Consider the following 7,547-nt stretch of genomic DNA (forward strand, 5'->3'; position numbering starts at 1 on the left):
TCTGAAATCTGATGCCGCTTCATTTTTGTTTACATTTTCAGAAGAAGGAAGTCGCGCTCTTCCTCTTTGGAGGTTTTTTATGTAGTTTCCTTAAGTTGTTCATAGTGCAGCGCCACCACAGGCGAGGAGGGGAACAGGTTTTTTTTAACTAGCTTGGATCACTTCACACAGTGCAGTATGAAAAATTTTGGTTCCCAAATCGAACTGAGTTTAGCAGACTACGAGGTGTGGAAACACCTTAAGAAATGGACATAAAAAAAAAAAGAACAAATACATAATGTTTTGCATGTTTTCTAAAGGTAAATGACAGAAAACTGTACACTTAAATTTGAAAAACCAAAACTTGGACTAAGAAGAGAGAGAAAGAGAGAGAGAGAGCTTTTAAAGCCACGAAGCAGGACTCCAGCCTGCTGCGGTCGGCTCACCTGCAGCCTGCGGCGCCTGATTATCCCCGAGTCATCCATGGCGTAATGAAGCGGCCATGCAGGGGTTCCCCTCGCCTCGCTAAATCAATCCGTTGCCCCTGAACCGATATGTCTCTTTGAGCAGGCAGGGCGAATGCATCCGAACTGTCCACCCCAAACACAAAAACACACACACAGCGGCCGGGGGCGCACTCTGAATGAGACCGGGGTCACGTCGAGGAAATCCGCGGACGGACGCGCTTGTCAAGCGTTGCCATTCGCTCTCTCTCTGTTTTTCCCTCTTTCTCATAGAAAACGAAATAAAAAAATAATAATTCTAATCTCTCCTAACAACAAACGGTGCAACTCCTTTCAGCGTGGTGGCGGTCTGCGCCCCGTCTGCGCCTCTCTGCGGTCAGACATGCTTGCCCTCTACGCGCTCATGGATCCACGGCTGCCGGATCCCGGGAGCATCCTGGACTTCTGCGGGGCTCCGGCGCTGTCCAGCTGGGCGCCAGAAAGGCCTCGTGCGGGATGGTCCGAATCAAAGTTCATCCGCTCCGTTTCTTTTTTCTTCCTTCTTCCTCTTCCTCCTCTTCTTTTGTTAGAGTCAAAAATGTGTCAGTGCGTCTCCACGTCTGCACACAAAGAACGACGCGTCCACAGACGCTGTTGTTCCTCATTAGGGATGCGTGGTACGGGGTACAGGAGCCGCGCTGCTCATCCTCACTGAGCTCCTCCGCCGCAGATCTGCTTCTTCCTCTGCCGTAAACATTTAGCGCCTCCTCCCGCAAAACACGCACCCACTTCCCTCTCTGCTTTCATTAGTTTATTCATTCATAGTTTGTTTGTTTGTTTGTTTTTTTAATGTTAACTTCCAGGGAAGCGGATGGAGTGACAGAAGCGAAAAGCAATAACGCGATATTTCTAATGTTCCCTGGGATTCCCCTCTCGCCCCTCCTCCTGTTCCCGAGTGGAGGTGTGTGTGTGTGTGTGTGTGTGTGTGTGTGTTGGTGGGGTTCTACTTCTGTGAATGTGGTGAACACCCAGCCCAGATCCCAACGCAACTGTCACAACGCTGCGGGGGCATGCAGATGTCAGGTCAGAGGTCAGGGATGCTGAATCTGCTGATTGGTTTTTGTAAAATCAACAGAGAGAGATGAAAAAAAAGGGGAAAAAAAAAGAAAAATATGGATGAAACGGTCTGATCTCAAATTCAGCACCACAGACAGCGGCGTGTTGCCATGGCAGGGCAGCAAAGGTCACCAGCTCCTTCATTTGTCAAAAACAAAAAAGAAAACTAAAGAATCTATATTTGCAAAAATGATCAACACCTCCTTTACATGTTCACATTTTGTTGCAACATGAAACTTTATGGGGATTTTTTTAAGCAAAGTTTTTATCTGATGGATGCACTGAAAAAAGAGAATAGGTGACCAAGCTAACTGGTCACAAGTACAAAACCTGTACTCTTGTAAGAGTAGCACTGCTTCATGTTTACTCAAGAAAAAGTAAAACAGAGTCAACAAATGACTCAAAACATCAGTCATTTAATGTTTTAAAATTACATCTTCAGTTGGACCATAGTATAAAGTTATGTGGAAACGACATGTAAATAATTCATGTACATAATATGGTTACAAAATGACAAAATCGGACAAAAGAAACATTTTTTTTCCAAATGAAACTTGTACGTCTGGTGAATTTCTAGTTAAAGGGGCAGCACTGTGTAAAATCATCCTGGTTTTTTGTTTTTGTTTTGAGCTTTATGTCATGTTGTGATGTTATTCTCTCATCAGCCACAGACAGACGGGTGGTTCTTTTGGCGAATGCATCGCTCAACGCCTTGCTGGAGATTAGGACTTTCACACAGTTTTGAGGCAGCATATGGTTCAGGCCGCCCACGCAGCGATGACCTCATCAGCACCAGACGCAGAAGGAGATCTTCAAGGGAGCTTCCAAGAATGTGGAACCAGCCCACGCCGACCCATCTGAGGGGAAGAGGCAGGAAAAACTGTTGTTGTTGAGGTGTGAGCAAAAAGCAAGATGAGTTTTGATTTGTTTTTTTGTGGCGGTGTTTGCTTTTCTGATAAAAATATATTATGGATAATAAGATAACGTATACTATAGGAAGTAGAAGGAACAGAGAGCTAGCTGTCTGGCTGGTTATTCAGCTAGATAGGATGCTGACTAGCTAACCAGCTATCTATCTGTCTCACTCTATGTAGCTAAGAAGCCGACTAGCTAACCAGCTATCTATCTTACTCTAGCTAGCTAGGAAGCCGACTAGCTAACCAGCAATCTGTATTATTCTCGCCAGCTAGGAAGCCGACTAGCTAACCAGCTATCTGTCTTACTCTAGCTAGCTAGGAAGCCAACGAGCTAACCAGCTATCTGTCTTATTCTAGCTAGCATAGAAGCCGACTAGCTAACTAGCTATCTGTCTGACCCTAGCTAGCTAGGAAGCCGACTAGCTAACTAACTAGCTATCTATCTCTCTCTACCTAGCTAAGAAGCAGACTAGCTAACCAGCTATCTATCTGTCTGACTCTAGCTAGCTAGGAAGTTGACTAGCTAACCAGCTATCTATCTGTCTGACTCTAGCTAGCTAGGAAGCTGACTAGCTAACCAGCTATCTTTCTGTCTGTTTATGACGTTACTGCTATTAAGGGTAGAGCTGTTAAATCTCAGGGTGTATTGAGTTTTTACACCAACGGCTTTTTAACTTTGGTTCCATCTGTCACTGATGAAGAATTGACTAAAAATCAGATTATAGCCGTCCACTCATGGCTTCTGTACACCTTTGCATTTTTTATAGTGAAAAAAAAAATCCAGAATTTTTGTAAGAAGGAAAAAAAAACAGTGAAAACAAAGGAGAAAAGAAATCATTTTTGTTATAAAATCTCCGATTTTAAATCCGGACCCCTCCCCTGAGCTGCTGCGTCAGTAAGTTGCCCAGACTGAGCCAGGGGGAAAACAGCCCCAGTAAGCAAGCTGTGTTTTAGCGGGATTAAATGTGGCTGTGGAGCCGTTTGGCCGGCAGTCAGAGGGCCGGGCCGTCTCGGTGCTGATTGCAGTGGTTTGTTCTGCTGCTTGCTCGCTGTGTAAACCCTGACCAGCAGACAAAACTCTCTGCTCGCACCGTCAGGCCCCTCTCGTCCACACAAAGCCTCGCTGTCTTTGTGATTCTGTCACTTCTGCGAACGCTCCCTGAGCCGCGGGATACCTAGCAGGAGAACGGAGCCTGCTGACTTCCAGGTTTCCTTTACTGTCTGGAAAAGTCTGGAATTTTACATAGACTGTTTTAAGATCTGGGTAAGAAGGGGATAAGAAGATAAAATAGGGGATAATATTTCTGTTTCTACACTTTATTCCTAGACAGGATTAGTTTCAAGACTAAGCTCACAGACAAAATATGTAAAGAAGCTTCAACGTTTAGAGTTTCTTTCTTTTATGCATTATTCATTAATTATTACATTCGTTTATCATAAATGCTGCGTCATACCTTCCGGTTTTAATTTTTCATGAGTACTTGCACATTTTGTCCATTAGTTTCCCCCCACAGCAAGACTACTGAACGCTTCCTTCTGTGTTTTTCTTATCAAAAACTTTTCCGTTTCTTGCTAGCTATGCTACCATGATTAGCAAAGCAGCGTGATAACTTTAACCAGCAGCCAATCAGAAAGATGATAACGGCAAATAACATCTCAAAGAATTGTTTTCACTTGTATTTTATAATAATAATACAAACCGGATTCCAAAAAAGTTGGGACACTAAACAAATGGTGAATAAAAACTGAATGCAATAATGTGGAGATGGCAAATGTCAATATTTTATTCGCAATAGAACATAGATGGCAGATCAAAAGTTTAATCTGAGTAAATGTAACATTTTAAAGGAAAAATATGTTGATTCAAAATTTCACAGTGTCTACAAATCCCAAAAAAGTTGGGACAAGTAGCAATAAGTGGCTGGAAAAAGGAAATTGAACATATAACAAACAGCTGGAAGACCAATTAACACTAATTAGGTCAACTGACAACATGATTGGGTATAAAAAGAGCTTCTTAGAGTGTCAGTGTCTCTCTGAAGCCAAGATGGTAAGAAGATCACCAATTCCACCATTGTTGCGCAGAAAGATAGTGCAGCAATACCAGAATGGTGTTACCCAGCGTAAAATAGCAAAGACTTTTAAGTTATCATCATCAACCATGGATAACATCATCAAAAGATTTGGAGAATTTGGCACAATCGCTGTGTGTAAGGGTCAAGGGCGTAAAACTCTACTGGAGGCTCGTGATCTCCGGGCCCTTAACCGTCACTGCATGTCAAACAGGAATGCCACTGTTGAGGAAATAACAGCATGTGCTCAGGAATACTTCCAGAAAGCATCGTCAGTGAACACAATCCACCGCTGCCAGCTGAAACTCTACCGTGTAAAGAGGAAGCCATTTCTAAGCTCCATAAGCTCAGCCGTTTGCACTGGGCCAGGAGTCATTTAAAATGGAGCGAGGCAAAATGGAGGACTGTTCTGTGGTCAGATGAGTCACGATTTGAAGTTCACTCAGATGAACTGAGGACAAAAAAAATGTCTTTGGACTGAAAAGTTGTAAATCCATTACTCTGAAAACTTTCATCCATCCTTTTGATTTTAAACATGTGGATTTTGATGCATTTTGTATGTCAAGTGAGGAAACAAAAAAGAAGCTAAATATGAAGATTGTCACCGTGGAAGTATAGAATATAGTAGAAATACAAACAAACTCTTTCTGTCTGGTGCTCTGACTCTCCCTGGTGGGGGTCAGGTGGGGAGACGCAGCAGTTTGTCCTGTAACGGTATTTGCTGCAGAACGAACCGCTGCTGCTGAACACAAACATCACGCTGCTTTTATATCCTCTTGCGTAATCAGACTGTAATCCCTTTGATGTTGGGAGGCTAGCAGCTGCTTGGCTTGGTCCGGGACATGAGCTCATACCCTGCAGTCCCGACCTCGGTCTTACTTCTTGCATCAGTGGGAAACTAAAGGCTTCAAACTATGCAGAAAAAAATTATAATAAAGAAGAAAAAAAAAACCCAAAAAACAAACAGCCCACCTAGTCCCGAAAGCATCAGGATGTGAGCAGGAAGATCATGCCCTCTGTCTCTCATCCAGCTCCACCGTATCCTCAAACATTTTCAAATATGTGTAGAAGACATTTTGTAGTTGTTGCCTAATATATAATTGACTAAATTAAGCTGGTGACACCTAGCTTAAATCTACAAACTACTGCACGTACTTTTAATGAGCAGTTCTTTTCTCTCATTTTATTTTGAAGCCAGAAAGCGAACTCTCAAGAGAGTTTCCTGTATAAATAAAGGATTAACAAAAGAATAATAAAATGTGTCAAAATAGCAAAAACAGAGAATTCTGTTATAGGGCAAGTATGTTTTTCTTTGTGGTGTTTTTATTTAGATGTGACACCGTTAAATCTTTGGAGAAAAATGACTTTAAATGGCCTAGATATTTTTGATTAACCCATCTATCGTTTATTTATTCTTTCATTTGACGTTCAATGCTATAATTCCAGTCATAAATACATATTTATACTTTATGTAGAGGTTTTTAATATTTAAAGATGCGCTACATCGACAAAATTTACTTCCTCAGTAGCTGCAAACACACATCTATGCCGAAAGACTTAAAGTAAGTCGATGACTCAGTGCAGGAGCAAACAGCTTGTCTGACGTTTTGCAGTAAGAACGCACTGAACCAATGTGTGTGTGTGTGTGTGTGTTTAGTTTATACCTCATTAGTCTTGTTTGCTCTGTTTTTAGTTTTTTTTGTTTTGTTTCCCAGGGGCTGTGTTACTTAAGTACACATCAGCAACGTCCCACTCCATGTTTTCCGCATTGTACTCCGTCATATGATAAAACTCACTCTGACCTCTGGTGGTAAGATCAGGTAATGCAGCACAGAAGCAAATCACGACGTATTACTTAAATTGTTTTTTTTTTTTTAAAAAAATCGATAATCAAGACAGAAAATTTTAAAAATGGCTTGGCTTCATTTTCACGTGAGATTAAAAAAATGTAATGCATCGGTGTTTTGTATATCTTCTTTATCTTCACATCAAAGATATAAGTTTTATAAAACGCCCTGCGATTTTATTATCAAAATCACACGAGGTCTTTACAAAAAATAATGGCCTAAGCGATTATTTTGCCTCAGTTTTTTTTTTTTGGCAAAAAAAAAAACAAAAAACAAAAAACAAAACAATAACAACAACAAACAAACAAACAAAAGAGGTAGTGATTTCTTTAGGTAAAAAATGACTTATGCTATTATTTTAGGAAAGTGATGAAATGTTTGATTGAGGATAAAGTCAGTCATGTAAAAACATTGATAAATTGCTGACAATAAATAAAGTTGATTTTCTTTTAATTATTCATATTTGGGAAAGAATTGATTGACTAGTACATGGCCCATGTATAACTATAAATATTTAACATGACATATATGGTGTGGAGTTCAAAACAGGGAAAACCTATTTAACACGTATGTTTAAAATGATGTGACTGCTGAAACTCCTGTTGGTTTAATTCTCAGATATCTTTAGGTGTCCATCTATCTGCCTGTAACACTTTGACATGACAATACTTTATTTTTCACCTTGAAGAAATTCCCCTAACTGTCTCAGTGACCTTATAAAGCTTTGTCAGATTTAGTTCTTCATTCTACCTGGATCAGGGGTGTCTAATGTGTGGCTTGTGGACCATTTGTGGCCCTGACATGATTTTGTTCGGCCCCTTGCCACAAGTCAAGAATGGAAAAAATTTGGCCAACAAAGCAGAAGATAACTGATGACCCCCTTGATCATTTCCTTTTGGTGAAACTTTTCTCTTGTTATATGCTTGGGGTCACTTGGTGTGATCAAGGAAGGTTTTGGTCCAGAAATAACTGGAACTGTTTAGAAATCGAATCTGACTTTACAAAAACACAAAGTCCTGGTATAACTTACTATTATATGAAAATTGTTCATCTACAGTCATTGGTGACCAACTAGCCTGGCCACTCAGAGAGTGATTAACAGCAGGAAGTCCCGCCTCCTGGCTTTGATGCTTTGATGGGTTGTTTCTAGTTTGAATTCGGAGAAAGCAGAGG

General features: G+C 41.0%; 1 long non-coding RNA gene across 1 annotated transcript in view; it reads left to right on the top strand.

Moving 5' to 3' along the window:
• Positions 1-1,877: 1,877 nt before the first annotated feature.
• LOC103143698 (uncharacterized) overlaps positions 1,878-7,547 on the top strand; it is an 11,514-nt gene continuing 5,844 nt past the window's right edge. Inside the window, exon 1 of the long non-coding RNA XR_001663102.1 lies at positions 1,878-2,432. This is a non-coding gene — a long non-coding RNA (uncharacterized LOC103143698). The remainder of the gene's footprint in view (positions 2,433-7,547) is intronic.

This window comes from Poecilia formosa, unplaced genomic scaffold (genome assembly GCF_000485575.1).
Source record: "Poecilia formosa unplaced genomic scaffold, Poecilia_formosa-5.1.2 Scaffold114, whole genome shotgun sequence".
NCBI lineage: Eukaryota > Metazoa > Chordata > Actinopteri > Cyprinodontiformes > Poeciliidae > Poecilia > Poecilia formosa.